This window comes from Schistocerca gregaria, chromosome 2, assembly GCF_023897955.1.
Source record: "Schistocerca gregaria isolate iqSchGreg1 chromosome 2, iqSchGreg1.2, whole genome shotgun sequence".
NCBI classification, from domain to species: domain Eukaryota; kingdom Metazoa; phylum Arthropoda; class Insecta; order Orthoptera; family Acrididae; genus Schistocerca; species Schistocerca gregaria.
The window spans coordinates 442143705-442160769 of record NC_064921.1 but is presented as its reverse complement, the minus strand read 5'-3'; the positions used below and the strand labels follow the sequence as shown (position 1 = coordinate 442160769).

Genomic DNA, 17065 nt, shown 5'->3' with positions numbered 1-17065 from the left:
GGCGCCGATTCCTTCTTACTCTCGTAAGAGCGTGAATGACTGATCAGCAGGCGTATAAAATTGGTACATTAAATATAAATAAAATCCGCAGTTCCCTCAAACTCGACAACATCGTAGACCTCTTATACGCCGCCGACATTGATATCCTCTTGCTTCAGGAGGTCGCCGACATTGCTTTGAACCACATTCCCGGTTATAATGTGACGGCCAATCCGGGACACGGTTCCGATTTAGGCACCGCTATTCTCACGAAAGAAGGAATTATCGTCCAGAATGTAGAACGACTCATAAGTTGTAGGGGAATTGGCGTGACTATCAATAATGTTAGACTCCTAAATCTGTATGCACCATCCGGCTCAACTAATAGGCGACGCCGAGCGGACTTTTTCAAGGAAGAAATACTTCCGCTTTTTGCAACACAATATGACCACCTAATATTGGCGGGAGATTTTAACTGTGTACTTAACGCCAAAGATCAGACGCCGCATTTCAATAAATCGATTGAATTAGAACAGATCGTCAAGGATTTACGTTTAGTCGATACGTGGGAGCACAAGTTTGGTACAACACCTGGTTTTACTCACGTCACGAATCATTCAGCGAGTAGATTGGACCGCATTTACGTATCGGACACTCTCAGACAGCGAATTTTACAAACTGAGGTCTGGCCAACCAGTTTCTCCGACCATGCGGCTTATATTTGCACGCTGAATTTGGGGAAACAGGAAACCTACCGAGGCAAAGGACTATGGAAACTAAATGTTGCAAATTTAGACGATCCTGAATGCAGAGAAGCCTTCACTCGAGCGTGGAATGAAAGTGAAGCCAAATTCAGTACGTACGGCTCGGCATTGCAATGGTGGCTCGAATGCGCTAAACCGAAAATTCGTAAATCCATGATACAATATTCCCGGAATAAGAACTGGTGGTTTAAGAGAACGATGGAGTTTTATTATCAATGTCTTCGAGACTTATATACTCTTGATGCCACTGTGATTGACAACTACCCCCGCATTAAAAGACTGCAAGCAAAAATATTACTTTTGAAACGAAAACAGATGGAAGGTTACAAAATTAGAGGTCGGGTTTCGACTATGGCAAAAGGCGAACAGCCATCCATTTATCACCTGATACGTGAAACTAAACGAGCACGGACAAAGATCTTAACTGAACTACAATCCGAAGACGGCACGATTCTAACTCGGCAACACGATATCAGAGACGCCGTTCAAACTTATTACACTGACTTGATGTCCAATAAACCTACCGACGACGAAGCCCTTGCAGAGTTCCGGAGCAGCTTAACGCACAGGCTTCGCCCTGCGGATGTAGCCGAACTCGTCACCGATGTAACGGAAGATGAACTGGAAGATGTGGTGTTCCACAGTCCAAAAAACAAATCTCCCGGATGTGACGGTCTCCCGGTGGAACTTTATCAAGTCTTCTGGCCACAACTGAAGACAAAGCTGACGGTGCTCTGCAACGAACTTCTCCAACCGGACATGCCCATTCCTCCGCCGTTCAGTGAAGGACTTGTGGTCTTACTCCCGAAACGGACGAGCAATAACACCGTCGCAACTTTGCGACCCATTACGTTGCTCAACAGCGACTACAAAATTTTTGCTCGCATTCTCGCAACGAGAATGAAAACTGTGATGCATACCGTCATTGGATCACATCAAACGAGTGTTGGAAAGGACAGAGCTATATATCAGACATTATCAGACTATCGAGATGTGATTTCTGTTGCGGACGCTTGCAAAATCCGATGTGCTATCGTAACTTTAGATTTCGCACAGGCTTTCGACAGAGTGAACCATCCTTACCTTTTCCAGATAATGCAGACTCTGGGTTTTCCTCCGCAGTTCATCAGCATCATACAGAAATTGTTACGGAATAGTACATCCAAACTTGTCGTTAACGGTCAGCCAAGTCGCGCCGTCCCGATAAACAGTTCTGTTAGGCAGGGCTGCCCTATGTCGATGGCGCTGTTTGCCATTGCGATCGAACCGCTGCTAGTCACCTTGACGGAACGTCTACAAGGACTCCACATACACGGGCAGAAGATAGTGTGCCGAGCTTACGCTGATGATGTTACCTTCCTAGCTATGAATGTCAATGAGGTCGAGAGGGGTCTCCTGATCATCTCACAATATGAAAAGGCATCTGGTGCGAAACTGCATTGGACGAAATCAGGGATCATGAACGTTGGGCAAGGCATAGGCGCGATCGGTCATGGCCAGCTTAAAGAGATCACTAGGATGACGTGTCTCGGTGTCGATTTTCGGAACACCATCCGCCACACCATTGCCGCCAATTATAAGCAATTGCTCAACAAAATTCGTGCTTGTGCGAAGTTACATAGCGTCAGGAAATTGGACGAGCTTCAAAAGGTTGAATTGGCCAATATTTATATCACTGCCAAAATCAATTATGTGGCTCAAGTTTTGCCCATCCCCACCGATATAGCCAAATGCATGCTGTCCGCGCTTGGACACTTTGTATGTCGTGGCCAGATCTTTAAAGTTCGATATGACACCTTGACACTCCCAACGCGAGATGGCGGACTCAGTCTCACCGATGTACACAAGAAAGCGAAAGCTCTTTATTTCTGCAAAACTTACACGCTATGGAAACAGTCACCGACCAGTCTGACCGCTCTTGTCCTGAATGAAATCGCACCGACTGATCTTCAACCGCCAATTGATGTGCACCATATACCGACTGCGCTCTACCACTTCAAGAGTTTTCTCTTAGAGTACAGTTATGTCCATACAACAGTCTCTGAAAAGAATTTGACGACAGTTAAGGCAATCTACAACTCCTTTGTGGCAACTAAATCACGGAATGTTATCGAACAAAAATTTCCAAACTACAACTGGGACGCGACGTGGCAAAACATCCACAGCCCCTACTTACCTTCGCAAGTAAAGGCGACGTGGTACGCTGCCGTCAATAGAAAAATCCCGACGCAGTCCAGGCTTCATGCAATTCATTTGCAGGACTCGCCAATGTGTGTCACGTGTAATCTCATAGACAGCGAAGAACACCGTTTCGTCTGTGGTACCACGAAAGATATATGGGGTTACGCCCGACAGAAACTGTCGAGCATCAAGAGGACCTCACCATCTGCGATAACGCCAGCTGACTTTCTCAACCCTGATGCAATCCCATTTCCCAGGACAAAGCGGAATGCTGTCAACTGGATAATAGGTCACACAGTGCACTATATTTTTAGTACTGGCGATAAGAACAAAGACGATTTCGTTCTATACCTGACCCTGCAGCACAGCATGATCGCACGCGAACGTAACTACAAGGCGACCTTTGCCAACTTTTTAAGCAAGACCATTGTGTGATATGCGATTCGACACTCGACCCGTCAGCCTTGCCATGACGGGGAACGTAATATTTAAAGAACGCCCGAAACTATACCACGAGACATGAATGCATGTTTAACCTTCTTTCGAAGTAAGGCGAAACCGACTATTCGCTACATCATTGAGGAGCAGCAGAGGACAATAACAGACGAAAGATGTGAAGACAAACAAAAAAAAAAAAAAAAAAAAAAGTGGTAGAGCACTGGACTAGTAAACCAAGGGTCAAAAAAAAAAAAAAAAAAAATGGATAAGGCGTCGGACTTCGGATCTGAAGATTACAGTTTCGAATGCTAAAAAAAAAAAAAAAAAGTGGTTAAGGCGTTGGACTGCTAATCCAATGTGCTCTGCACGCGTGGGTTCGAATCCCATCCCCATCGAAGAATTTTACGTAAAGCACGCGTTTGCGGTCACTCCTTCCCCATGCGAAACGCCTCTCAGTAGTAACAACGAAGCGTGTACGAGGCCGATAGCGTGTGTATGAAATACGAGACAAAAATGCTTACCAGATGAAAGCGCACAACATTCCATAGCGTATGCCCTTCGAATTAAACATCATTTCGAGATGTATAAGCCAATCAAACTTCGGCTCCAGCGAAGAGTATGTCGGTATCTGCGAACGACGAGTTCTTATTTATATTTAAGTGCATACCTGTCGCAGTCATTTTAACGTATCGAGCCTATAATAATCCATCTGTAGCACAACTGTCGCCTCTCGACAGTTTGCTTTGCGTCAGGCCGCCATATACAGAAGCGATTTGGCAGGGCCTACTGGAGAGACTTGACTTTGCAGACATCCGTCGCTAAGGGCCGCCCAAACACCAAGCTCCATCGCAAACAGCAGGACAATCTTGGGCTAGGACGAACGTCAAAACCTTGCAAGTAATATCAGTGTAGCGTATCGAGCTGTACGTTTCGTTGCAGTAAGTCGTGGGAAAGAATGCCCAGCACATTTCTCATGTGCATTAGACGACACTGCATGTCGATACAATGCTTATTCCTGCAGTAAATAAGTGGTCCGGTGATTTTGCCCCGATCGGATATCGACGTGGACGGATGCTGTCATTAAATGACTCGCGAGTGGGAGCTTGGTCGGCTGCACTGCAGCTGGGCATTAGACGTTAACACCGGCCCAGTACGATGTTTTGAAAGCGTTTTCGAATCGACAAATGTCTTCTTTCCGCAAGCGCTCGCCAAAGACACAGCTATAGTTCCAGCAGACGAGGTGGCCGAGTGGTTAAGGCGTTGGACTGCTAATCCAATGTGCTCTGCACGCGTGGGTTCGAATCCCATCCCCGTCGAAGAATTTTACGTAAAGCACGCGTTTGCGGTCACTCCTTCCCCATGCGAAACGCCTCTCAGTAGTAACAACGAAGCGTGTACGAGGCCGATAGCGTGTGTATGAAATACGAGACAAAAATGCTTACCAGATGAAAGCGCACAACATTCCATAGCGTATGCCCTTCGAATTAAACATCATTTCGAGATGTATAAGCCAATCAAACTTCGGCTCCAGCGAAGAGTATGTCGGTATCTGCGAACGACGAGTTCTTATTTATATTTAAGTGCATACCTGTCGCAGTCATTTTAACGTATCGAGCCTATAATAATCCATCTGTAGCACAACTGTCGCCTCTCCACAGTTTGCTTTGCGTCAGACCGCCATATACAGAAGCGATTTGGCAGGGCCTACTGGAGAGACTTGACTTTTCAGACATCCGTCGCTAAGGGCCGCCCAAACACCAAGCTCCATCGCAAACAGCAGGACAATCTTGGGCTAGGACGAACGTCAAAACCTTGCAAGTAATATCAGTGTAGCGTATCGAGCTGTACGTTTCGTTGCAGTAAGTCGTGGGAAAGAATGCCCAGCACATTTCTCATGTGCATTAGACGACACTGCATGTCGATACAATGCTTATTCCTGCAGTAAATAAGTGGTCCGGTGATTTTGCCCCGATCGGATATCGACGTGGACGGATGCTGTCATTAAATGACTCGCGAGTGGGAGCTTGGTCGGCTGCACTGCAGCTGGGCATTAGACGTTAACACCGGCCCAGTACGATGTTTTGAAAGCGTTTTCGAATCGACAAATGTCTTCTTTCCGCAAGCGCTCGCCAAAGACACAGCTGTAGTTCCAGCAGACGAGGTGGCCGAGTGGTTAAGGCGTTGGACTGCTAATCCAATGTGCTCTGCACGCGTGGGTTCGAATCCCATCCTCGTCGAAGAATTTTACGTAAAGCACGCGTTTGCGGTCACTCCTTCCCCATGCGAAACGCCTCTCAGTAGTAACAACGAAGCGTGTACGAGGCCGATAGCGTGTGTATGAAATACGAGACAAAAATGCTTACCAGATGAAAGCGCACAACATTCCATAGCGTATGCCCTTCGAATTAAACATCATTTCGAGATGTATAAGCCAATCAAACTTCGGCTCCAGCGAAGAGTATGTCGGTATCTGCGAACGACGAGTTCTTATTTATATTTAAGTGCATACCTGTCGCAGTCATTTTAACGTATCGAGCCTATAATAATCCATCTGTAGCACAACTGTCGCCTCTCGACAGTTTGCTTTGCGTCAGGCCGCCATATACAGAAGCGATTTGGCAGGGCCTACTGGAGAGACTTGACTTTGCAGACATCCGTCGCTAAGGGCCGCCCAAACACCAAGCTCCATCGCAAACAGCAGGACAATCTTGGGCTAGGACGAACGTCAAAACCTTGCAAGTAATATCAGTGTAGCGTATCGAGCTGTACGTTTCGTTGCAGTAAGTCGTGGGAAAGAATGCCCAGCACATTTCTCATGTGCATTAGACGACACTGCATGTCGATACAATGCTTATTCCTGCAGTAAATAAGTGGTCCGGTGATTTTGCCCCGATCGGATATCGACGTGGACGGATGCTGTCATTAAATGACTCGCGAGTGGGAGCTTGGTCGGCTGCACTGCAGCTGGGCATTAGACGTTAACACCGGCCCAGTACGATGTTTTGAAAGCGTTTTCGAATCGACAAATGTCTTCTTTCCGCAAGCGCTCGCCAAAGACACAGCTGTAGTTCCAGCAGACGAGGTGGCCGAGTGGTTAAGGCGTTGGACTGCTAATCCAATGTGCTCTGCACGCGTGGGTTCGAATCCCATCCCCGTCGAAGAATTTTACGTAAAGCACGCGTTTGCGGTCACTCCTTCCCCATGCGAAACGCCTCTCAGTAGTAACAACGAAGCGTGTACGAGGCCGATAGCGTGTGTATGAAATACGAGACAAAAATGCTTACCAGATGAAAGCGCACAACATTCCATAGCGTATGCCCTTCGAATTAAACATCATTTCGAGATGTATAAGCCAATCAAACTTCGGCTCCAGCGAAGAGTATGTCGGTATCTGCGAACGACGAGTTCTTATTTATATTTAAGTGCATACCTGTCGCAGTCATTTTAACGTATCGAGCCTATAATAATCCATCTGTAGCACAACTGTCGCCTCTCGACAGTTTGCTTTGCGTCAGGCCGCCATATACAGAAGCGATTTGGCAGGGCCTACTGGAGAGACTTGACTTTGCAGACATCCGTCGCTAAGGGCCGCCCAAACACCAAGCTCCATCGCAAACAGCAGGACAATCTTGGGCTAGGACAAACGTCAAAACCTTGCAAGTAATATCAGTGTAGCGTATCGAGCTGTACGTTTCGTTGCAGTAAGTCGTGGGAAAGAATGCCCAGCACATTTCTCATGTGCATTAGACGACACTGCATGTCGATACAATGCTTATTCCTGCAGTAAATAAGTGGTCCGGTGATTTTGCCCCGATCGGATATCGACGTGGACGGATGCTGTCATTAAATGACTCGCGAGTGGGAGCTTGGTCGGCTGCACTGCAGCTGGGCATTAGACGTTAACACCGGCCCAGTACGATGTTTTGAAAGCGTTTTCGAATCGACAAATGTCTTCTTTCCGCAAGCGCTCGCCAAAGACACAGCTGTAGTTCCAGCAGACGTGGTGGCCGAGTGGTTAAGGCGTTGGACTGCTAATCCAATGTGCTCTGCACGCGTGGGTTCGAATCCCATCCTCGTCGAAGAATTTTACGTAAAGCACGCGTTTGCGGTCACTCCTTCCCCATGCGAAACGCCTCTCAGTAGTAACAACGAAGCGTGTACGAGGCCGATAGCGTGTGTATGAAATACGAGACAAAAATGCTTACCAGATGAAAGCGCACAACATTCCATAGCGTATGCCCTTCGAATTAAACATCATTTCGAGATGTATAAGCCAATCAAACTTCGGCTCCAGCGAAGAGTATGTCGGTATCTGCGAACGACGAGTTCTTATTTATATTTAAGTGCATACCTGTCGCAGTCATTTTAACGTATCGAGCCTATAATAATCCATCTGTAGCACAACTGTCGCCTCTCGACAGTTTGCTTTGCGTCAGGCCGCCATATACAGAAGCGATTTGGCAGGGCCTACTGGAGAGACTTGACTTTGCAGACATCCGTCGCTAAGGGCCGCCCAAACACCAAGCTCCATCGCAAACAGCAGGACAATCTTGGGCTAGGACGAACGTCAAAACCTTGCAAGTAATATCAGTGTAGCGTATCGAGCTGTACGTTTCGTTGCAGTAAGTCGTGGGAAAGAATGCCCAGCACATTTCTCATGTGCATTAGACGACACTGCATGTCGATACAATGCTTATTCCTGCAGTAAATAAGTGGTCCGGTGATTTTGCCCCGATCGGATATCGACGTGGACGGATGCTGTCATTAAATGACTCGCGAGTGGGAGCTTGGTCGGCTGCACTGCAGCTGGGCATTAGACGTTAACACCGGCCCAGTACGATGTTTTGAAAGCGTTTTCGAATCGACAAATGTCTTCTTTCCGCAAGCGCTCGCCAAAGACACAGCTGTAGTTCCAGCAGACGAGGTGGCCGAGTGGTTAAGGCGTTGGACTGCTAATCCAATGTGCTCTGCACGCGTGGGTTCGAATCCCATCCTCGTCGAAGAATTTTACGTAAAGCACGCGTTTGCGGTCACTCCTTCCCCATGCGAAACGCCTCTCAGTAGTAACAACGAAGCGTGTACGAGGCCGATAGCGTGTGTATGAAATACGAGACAAAAATGCTTACCAGATGAAAGCGCACAACATTCCATAGCGTATGCCCTTCGAATTAAACATCATTTCGAGATGTATAAGCCAATCAAACTTCGGCTCCAGCGAAGAGTATGTCGGTATCTGCGAACGATGAGTTCTTATTTATATTTAAGTGCATACCTGTCGCAGTCATTTTAACGTATCGAGCCTATAATAATCCATCTGTAGCACAACTGTCGCCTCTCGACAGTTTGCTTTGCGTCAGGCCGCCATATACAGAAGCGATTTGGCAGGGCCTACTGGAGAGACTTGACTTTGCAGACATCCGTCGCTAAGGGCCGCCCAAACACCAAGCTCCATCGCAAACAGCAGGACAATCTTGGGCTAGGACGAACGTCAAAACCTTGCAAGTAATATCAGTGTAGCGTATCGAGCTGTACGTTTCGTTGCAGTAAGTCGTGGGAAAGAATGCCCAGCACATTTCTCATGTGCATTAGACGACACTGCATGTCGATACAATGCTTATTCCTGCAGTAAATAAGTGGTCCGGTGATTTTGCCCCGATCGGATATCGACGTGGACGGATGCTGTCATTAAATGACTCGCGAGTGGGAGCTTGGTCGGCTGCACTGCAGCTGGGCATTAGACGTTAACACCGGCCCAGTACGATGTTTTGAAAGCGTTTTCGAATCGACAAATGTCTTCTTTCCGCAAGCGCTCGCCAAAGACACAGCTGTAGTTCCAGCAGACGAGGTGGCCGAGTGGTTAAGGCGTTGGACTGCTAATCCAATGTGCTCTGCACGCGTGGGTTCGAATCCCATCCTCGTCGAAGAATTTTACGTAAAGCACGCGTTTGCGGTCACTCCTTCCCCATGCGAAACGCCTCTCAGTAGTAACAACGAAGCGTGTACGAGGCCGATAGCGTGTGTATGAAATACGAGACAAAAATGCTTACCAGATGAAAGCGCACAACATTCCATAGCGTATGCCCTTCGAATTAAACATCATTTCGAGATGTATAAGCCAATCAAACTTCGGCTCCAGCGAAGAGTATGTCGGTATCTGCGAACGACGAGTTCTTATTTATATTTAAGTGCATACCTGTCGCAGTCATTTTAACGTATCGAGCCTATAATAATCCATCTGTAGCACAACTGTCGCCTCTCGACAGTTTGCTTTGCGTCAGGCCGCCATATACAGAAGCGATTTGGCAGGGCCTACTGGAGAGACTTGACTTTGCAGACATCCGTCGCTAAGGGCCGCCCAAACACCAGGCTCCATCGCAAACAGCAGGACAATCTTGGGCTAGGACGAACGTCAAAACCTTGCAAGTAATATCAGTGTAGCGTATCGAGCTGTACGTTTCGTTGCAGTAAGTCGTGGGAAAGAATGCCCAGCACATTTCTCATGTGCATTAGACGACACTGCATGTCGATACAATGCTTATTCCTGCAGTAAATAAGTGGTCCGGTGATTTTGCCCCGATCGGATATCGACGTGGACGGATGCTGTCATTAAATGACTCGCGAGTGGGAGCTTGGTCGGCTGCACTGCAGCTGGGCATTAGACGTTAACACCGGCCCAGTACGATGTTTTGAAAGCGTTTTCGAATCGACAAATGTCTTCTTTCCGCAAGCGCTCGCCAAAGACACAGCTGTAGTTCCAGCAGACGAGGTGGCCGAGTGGTTGTCTGAATTCTCGTGAAATATACCAAGTCAATCTGATAATAAAAAAAAAAGTGGTTAAGGCGTTGGACTGCTAATCCAATGTGCTCTGCACGCGTGGGTTCGAATCCCATCCTCGTCGAAGAATTTTACGTAAAGCACGCGTTTGCGGTCACTCCTTCCCCATGCGAAACGTCTCTCAGTAGTAACAACGAAGCGTGTACGAGGCCAATAGCGTGTGTATGAAATACGAGACAAAAATGCTTACCAGATGAAAGCGCACAACATTCCATAGCGTATGCCCTTCGAATTAAACATCATTTCGAGATGTATAAGCCAATCAAACTTCGGCTCCAGCGAAGAGTATGTCGGTATCTGCGAACGACGAGTTCTTATTTATATTTAAGTGCATACCTGTCGCAGTCATTTTAACGTATCGAGCCTATAATAATCCATCTGTAGCACAACTGTCGCCTCTCGACAGTTTGCTTTGCGTCAGGCCGCCATATACAGAAGCGATTTGGCAGGGCCTACTGGAGAGACTTGACTTTGCAGACATCCGTCGCTAAGGGCCGCCCAAACACCAAGCTCCATCGCAAACAGCAGGACAATCTTGGGCTAGGACGAACGTCAAAACCTTGCAAGTAATATCAGTGTAGCGTATCGAGCTGTACGTTTCGTTGCAGTAAGTCGTGGGAAAGAATGCCCAGCACATTTCTCATGTGCATTAGACGACACTGCATGTCGATACAATGCTTATTCCTGCAGTAAATAAGTGGTCCGGTGATTTTGCCCCGATCGGATATCGACGTGGACGGATGCTGTCATTAAATGACTCGCGAGTGGGAGCTTGGTCGGCTGCACTGCAGCTGGGCATTAGACGTTAACACCGGCCCAGTACGATGTTTTGAAAGCGTTTTCGAATCGACAAATGTCTTCTTTCCGCAAGCGCTCGCCAAAGACACAGCTGTAGTTCCAGCAGACGAGGTGGCCGAGTGGTTAAGGCGTTGGACTGCTACTCCAATGTGCTCTGCACGCGTGGGTTCGAATCCCATCCTCGTCGAAGAATTTTACGTAAAGCACGCGTTTGCGGTCACTCCTTCCCCATGCGAAACGCCTCTCAGTAGTAACAACGAAGCGTGTACGAGGCCGATAGCGTGTGTATGAAATACGAGACAAAAATGCTTACCAGATGAAAGCGCACAACATTCCATAGCGTATGCCCTTCGAATTAAACATCATTTCGAGATGTATAAGCCAATCAAACTTCGGCTCCAGCGAAGAGTATGTCGGTATCTGCGAACGACGAGTTCTTATTTATATTTAAGTGCATACCTGTCGCAGTCATTTTAACGTATCGAGCCTATAATAATCCATCTGTAGCACAACTGTCGCCTCTCGACAGTTTGCTTTGCGTCAGGCCGCCATATACAGAAGCGATTTGGCAGGGCCTACTGGAGAGACTTGACTTTGCAGACATCCGTCGCTAAGGGCCGCCCAAACACCAAGCTCCATCGCAAACAGCAGGACAATCTTGGGCTAGGACGAACGTCAAAACCTTGCAAGTAATATCAGTGTAGCGTATCGAGCTGTACGTTTCGTTGCAGTAAGTCGTGGGAAAGAATGCCCAGCACATTTCTCATGTGCATTAGACGACACTGCATGTCGATACAATGCTTATTCCTGCAGTAAATAAGTGGTCCGGTGATTTTGCCCCGATCGGATATCGACGTGGACGGATGCTGTCATTAAATGACTCGCGAGTGGGAGCTTGGTCGGCTGCACTGCAGCTGGGCATTAGACGTTAACACCGGCCCAGTACGATGTTTTGAAAGCGTTTTCGAATCGACAAATGTCTTCTTTCCGCAAGCGCTCGCCAAAGACACAGCTGTAGTTCCAGCAGACGAGGTGGCCGAGTGGTTAAGGCGTTGGACTGCTAATCCAATGTGCTCTGCACGCGTGGGTTCGAATCCCATCCTCGTCGAAGAATTTTACGTAAAGCACGCGTTTGCGGTCACTCCTTTCCCATGCGAAACGCCTCTCAGTAGTAACAACGAAGCGTGTACGAGGCCGATAGCGTGTGTATGAAATACGAGACAAAAATGCTTACCAGATGAAAGCGCACAACATTCCATAGCGTATGCCCTTCGAATTAAACATCATTTCGAGATGTATAAGCCAATCAAACTTCGGCTCCAGCGAAGAGTATGTCGGTATCTGCGAACGATGAGTTCTTATTTATATTTAAGTGCATACCTGTCGCAGTCATTTTAACGTATCGAGCCTATAATAATCCATCTGTAGCACAACTGTCGCCTCTCGACAGTTTGCTTTGCGTCAGGCCGCCATATACAGAAGCGATTTGGCAGGGCCTACTGGAGAGACTTGACTTTGCAGACATCCGTCGCTAAGGGCCGCCCAAACACCAAGCTCCATCGCAAACAGCAGGACAATCTTGGGCTAGGACGAACGTCAAAACCTTGCAAGTAATATCAGTGTAGCGTATCGAGCTGTACGTTTCGTTGCAGTAAGTCGTGGGAAAGAATGCCCAGCACATTTCTCATGTGCATTAGACGACACTGCATGTCGATACAATGCTTATTCCTGCAGTAAATAAGTGGTCCGGTGATTTTGCCCCGATCGGATATCGACGTGGACGGATGCTGTCATTAAATGACTCGCGAGTGGGAGCTTGGTCGGCTGCACTGCAGCTGGGCATTAGACGTTAACACCGGCCCAGTACGATGTTTTGAAAGCGTTTTCGAATCGACAAATGTCTTCTTTCCGCAAGCGCTCGCCAAAGACACAGCTGTAGTTCCAGCAGACGAGGTGGCCGAGTGGTTAAGGCGTTGGACTGCTAATCCAATGTGCTCTGCACGCGTGGGTTCGAATCCCATCCTCGTCGAAGAATTTTACGTAAAGCACGCGTTTGCGGTCACTCCTTCCCCATGCGAAACGCCTCTCAGTAGTAACAACGAAGCGTGTACGACGCCGATAGCGTGTGTATGAAATACGAGACAAAAATGCTTACAAGATGAAAGCGCACAACATTCCATAGCGTATGCCCTTCGAATTAAACATCATTTCGAGATGTATAAGCCAATCAAACTTCGGCTCCAGCGAAGAGTATGTCGGTATCTGCGAACGACGAGTTCTTATTTATATTTAAGTGCATACCTGTCGCAGTCATTTTAACGTATCGAGCCTATAATAATCCATCTGTAGCACAACTGTCGCCTCTCGACAGTTTGCTTTGCGTCAGGCCGCCATATACAGAAGCGATTTTGCAGGGCCTACTGGAGAGACTTGACTTTGCAGACATCCGTCGCTAAGGGCCGCCCAAACACCAGGCTCCATCGCAAACAGCAGGACAATCTTGGGCTAGGACGAACGTCAAAACCTTGCAAGTAATATCAGTGTAGCGTATCGAGCTGTACGTTTCGTTGCAGTAAGTCGTGGGAAAGAATGCCCAGCACATTTCTCATGTGCATTAGACGACACTGCATGTCGATACAATGCTTATTCCTGCAGTAAATAAGTGGTCCGGTGATTTTGCCCCGATCGGATATCGACGTGGACGGATGCTGTCATTAAATGACTCGCGAGTGGGAGCTTGGTCGGCTGCACTGCAGCTGGGCATTAGACGTTAACACCGGCCCAGTACGATGTTTTGAAAGCGTTTTCGAATCGACAAATGTCTTCTTTCCGCAAGCGCTCGCCAAAGACACAGCTGTAGTTCCAGCAGACGAGGTGGCCGAGTGGTTGTCTGAATTCTCGTGAAATATACCAAGTCAATCTGATAATAAAAAAAAAAAGTGGTTAAGGCGTTGGACTGCTAATCCAATGTGCTCTGCACGCGTGGGTTCGAATCCCATCCTCGTCGAAGAATTTTACGTAAAGCACGCGTTTGCGGTCACTCCTTCCCCATGCGAAACGCCTCTCAGTAGTAACAACGAAGCGTGTACGAGGCCGATAGCGTGTGTATGAAATACGAGACAAAAATGCTTACCAGATGAAAGCGCACAACATTCCATAGCGTATGCCCTTCGAATTAAACATCATTTCGAGATGTATAAGCCAATCAAACTTCGGCTCCAGCGAAGAGTATGTCGGTATCTGCGAACGACGAGTTCTTATTTATATTTAAGTGCATACCTGTCGCAGTCATTTTAACGTATCGAGCCTATAATAATCCATCTGTAGCACAACTGTCGCCTCTCGACAGTTTGCTTTGCGTCAGGCCGCCATATACAGAAGCGATTTGGCAGGGCCTACTGGAGAGACTTGACTTTGCAGACATCCGTCGCTAAGGGCCGCCCAAACACCAAGCTCCATCGCAAACAGCAGGACAATCTTGGGCTAGGACGAACGTCAAAACCTTGCAAGTAATATCAGTGTAGCGTATCGAGCTGTACGTTTCGTTGCAGTAAGTCGTGGGAAAGAATGCCCAGCACATTTCTCATGTGCATTAGACGACACTGCATGTCGATACAATGCTTATTCCTGCAGTAAATAAGTGGTCCGGTGATTTTGCCCCGATCGGATATCGACGTGGACGGATGCTGTCATTAAATGACTCGCGAGTGGGAGCTTGGTCGGCTGCACTGCAGCTGGGCATTAGACGTTAACACCGGCCCAGTACGATGTTTTGAAAGCGTTTTCGAATCGACAAATGTCTTCTTTCCGCAAGCGCTCGCCAAAGACACAGCTGTAGTTCCAGCAGACGAGGTGGCCGAGTGGTTAAGGCGTTGGACTGCTAATCCAATGTGCTCTGCACGCGTGGGTTCGAATCCCATCCTCGTCGAAGAATTTTACGTAAAGCACGCGTTTGCGGTCACTCCTTCCCCATGCGAAACGCCTCTCAGTAGTAACAACGAAGCGTGTACGAGGCCGATAGCGTGTGTATCAAATACGAGACAAAAATGCTTACCAGATGAAAGCGCACAACATTCCATAGCGTATGCCCTTCGAATTAAACATCATTTCGAGATGTATAAGCCAATCAAACTTCGGCTCCAGCGAAGAGTATGTCGGTATCTGCGAACGACGAGTTCTTATTTATATTTAAGTGCATACCTGTCGCAGTCATTTTAACGTATCGAGCCTATAATAATCCATCTGTGGCAGGGCCTACTGGAGAGACTTGACTTTGCAGACATCCGTCGCTAAGGGCCGCCCAAACACCAAGCTCCATCGCAAACAGCAGGACAATCTTGGGCTAGGACGAACGTCAAAACCTTGCAAGTAATATCAGTGTAGCGTATCGAGCTGTACGTTTCGTTGCAGTAAGTCGTGGGAAAGAATGCCCAGCACATTTCTCATGTGCATTAGACGACACTGCATGTCGATACAATGCTTATTCCTGCAGTAAATAAGTGGTCCGGTGATTTTGCCCCGATCGGATATCGACGTGGACGGATGCTGTCATTAAATGACTCGCGAGTGGGAGCTTGGTCGGCTGCACTGCAGCTGGGCATTAGACGTTAACACCGGCCCAGTACGATGTTTTGAAAGCGTTTTCGAATCGACAAATGTCTTCTTTCCGCAAGCGCTCGCCAAAGACACAGCTGTAGTTCCAGCAGACGAGGTGACAGTCGTGTTCCGGCACTCGGCCAGTGCACATCGCGCGGTGACGGGCGGTAGCGCGGGCCAGTGTTTACGTCGCGAGCAGTGCTGAGGTGGAGAGCTGAGCAGCGTGTGCGAGCGCTGTTAACGTTTGTTTCTGTATAACTGTTGTAAGTAAGATGTCGACAATTAACAGAGCGAACAGCGTTCAGTGTGTTTTCGATCGCGCTGCCTTGCGACCGACGGCGTTTGAAATTCATGAGTGGATCTTTGAGGATTTGAAATTGCCTGAAGATATAGTCGACACATTTCAGTTGGACTTTGTGCAGTACTCGTTATTTATCAAATTTATTTCGAGTGACACTTACGAGAAATTCGCTGAGGAGCATGTTGGTGTGAGACCATTCCGTCATAATGATGGCAGTATTAGTAATGTCCAAATCGTGCCTTCGGGATACGGAGTAAGAACCGTCAGGGTATTTAATGTGCCACCTGAGTGCCCTAATGATCTGATTGCACGTTTTCTGTCACTGTACGGCGCTGTTTTGTCAGTTACAAATGAAAAATGGTCGAGTGCCTATCGCTACCAAGTTAACAGCGGGGTGCGCAGTGTACGTGTAGATTTGAAAAAGCATATACCTTCGTATGTTGCCATTGGCGGCTGTCGTGCACAGGTAACTTACATTGGTCAACCCCCTACCTGTTCGATCTGCCATTCAACTGAACATCTGCGGATGAACTGTACACGTAGACGTCCATTTCAACTTCCACGGGAACGTCCTGCAGACGGTAGTGAAAAGCTAGTACCACTATTGAGTGAGGTGGTCGCGGGGACTGTACCACCACCCCGGCAGCCGGAACATGTCAGCGAGATGGAGGTGCCAGTTCAGGTGGAATGCAGTGCCAAAGACATTCGCGGTAGGACGGACGTCGATTCGGCACCGTCATCTTCACCGGGGCAGTTACCGCTGGATACCAACGATGCGCCAGCCACCTCTGAAACTAAGCCGTGTGAGATACAGGAGCGGGTGCAGATCAGTTTGCCTAAACCACTCCTATCGGTAGAGACTGTAGCAGACACGAAGAAAGGCCGCCGAAGGAGAAGCAAAGGGAATAGTAGCAAAGAGGAAAAGTCGAATGATTTAGGACCCGTGCACATGTCAGAAAGTGGCAGCGAGACTGAACCTCAATCTTCTTGCCCCGTGCGCTGCGAGGACACCGCGTGGCAAGAACGCATTCGTGAACAAACCAAACACCTGAAGGCACTACTGAGCGCTGAAAGGGATCAGAGCACCGTAACGGCCAAGAGGAAGAGCGAGCAGAGCAGCGAGCAGCTGCAGCAGCGATCTCGCAGGAACTCGCTGACGTCAGTCGCAGCCCCG

The 17065-nt window shown here is 48.1% G+C and overlaps 12 non-coding genes across 12 annotated transcripts; all 12 read left to right on the top strand.

The window, feature by feature from the left end:
- Nucleotides 1-4596: 4596 nt before the first annotated feature.
- On the top strand, nucleotides 4597-4678 carry Trnas-gcu (transfer RNA serine (anticodon GCU)). Its single transcript has one exon. It is a non-coding gene; the product is annotated as a tRNA-Ser (tRNA).
- An 839-nt stretch (nucleotides 4679-5517) lies between these two features.
- On the top strand, nucleotides 5518-5599 carry Trnas-gcu (transfer RNA serine (anticodon GCU)). The gene has a single exon. It is a non-coding gene; the product is annotated as a tRNA-Ser (tRNA).
- Nucleotides 5600-6438: 839 nt separating this feature from the next.
- Nucleotides 6439-6520, top strand: Trnas-gcu (transfer RNA serine (anticodon GCU)). Its single transcript has one exon. It is a non-coding gene; the product is annotated as a tRNA-Ser (tRNA).
- An 839-nt stretch (nucleotides 6521-7359) lies between these two features.
- Nucleotides 7360-7441, top strand: Trnas-gcu (transfer RNA serine (anticodon GCU)). The gene has a single exon. It is a non-coding gene; the product is annotated as a tRNA-Ser (tRNA).
- An 839-nt stretch (nucleotides 7442-8280) lies between these two features.
- Nucleotides 8281-8362, top strand: Trnas-gcu (transfer RNA serine (anticodon GCU)). The gene has a single exon. It is a non-coding gene; the product is annotated as a tRNA-Ser (tRNA).
- Nucleotides 8363-9201: 839 nt separating this feature from the next.
- On the top strand, nucleotides 9202-9283 carry Trnas-gcu (transfer RNA serine (anticodon GCU)). Its single transcript has one exon. It is a non-coding gene; the product is annotated as a tRNA-Ser (tRNA).
- Nucleotides 9284-10122: 839 nt separating this feature from the next.
- On the top strand, nucleotides 10123-10260 carry Trnas-gcu (transfer RNA serine (anticodon GCU)). Its single transcript has one exon. It is a non-coding gene; the product is annotated as a tRNA-Ser (tRNA).
- An 839-nt stretch (nucleotides 10261-11099) lies between these two features.
- On the top strand, nucleotides 11100-11181 carry Trnas-gcu (transfer RNA serine (anticodon GCU)). The gene has a single exon. It is a non-coding gene; the product is annotated as a tRNA-Ser (tRNA).
- Nucleotides 11182-12020: 839 nt separating this feature from the next.
- Trnas-gcu (transfer RNA serine (anticodon GCU)) lies at nucleotides 12021-12102 on the top strand. Its single transcript has one exon. It is a non-coding gene; the product is annotated as a tRNA-Ser (tRNA).
- Nucleotides 12103-12941: 839 nt separating this feature from the next.
- Trnas-gcu (transfer RNA serine (anticodon GCU)) lies at nucleotides 12942-13023 on the top strand. The gene has a single exon. It is a non-coding gene; the product is annotated as a tRNA-Ser (tRNA).
- An 839-nt stretch (nucleotides 13024-13862) lies between these two features.
- Nucleotides 13863-14001, top strand: Trnas-gcu (transfer RNA serine (anticodon GCU)). The gene has a single exon. It is a non-coding gene; the product is annotated as a tRNA-Ser (tRNA).
- Nucleotides 14002-14840: 839 nt separating this feature from the next.
- On the top strand, nucleotides 14841-14922 carry Trnas-gcu (transfer RNA serine (anticodon GCU)). Its single transcript has one exon. It is a non-coding gene; the product is annotated as a tRNA-Ser (tRNA).
- Nucleotides 14923-17065: the final 2143 nt, after the last annotated feature.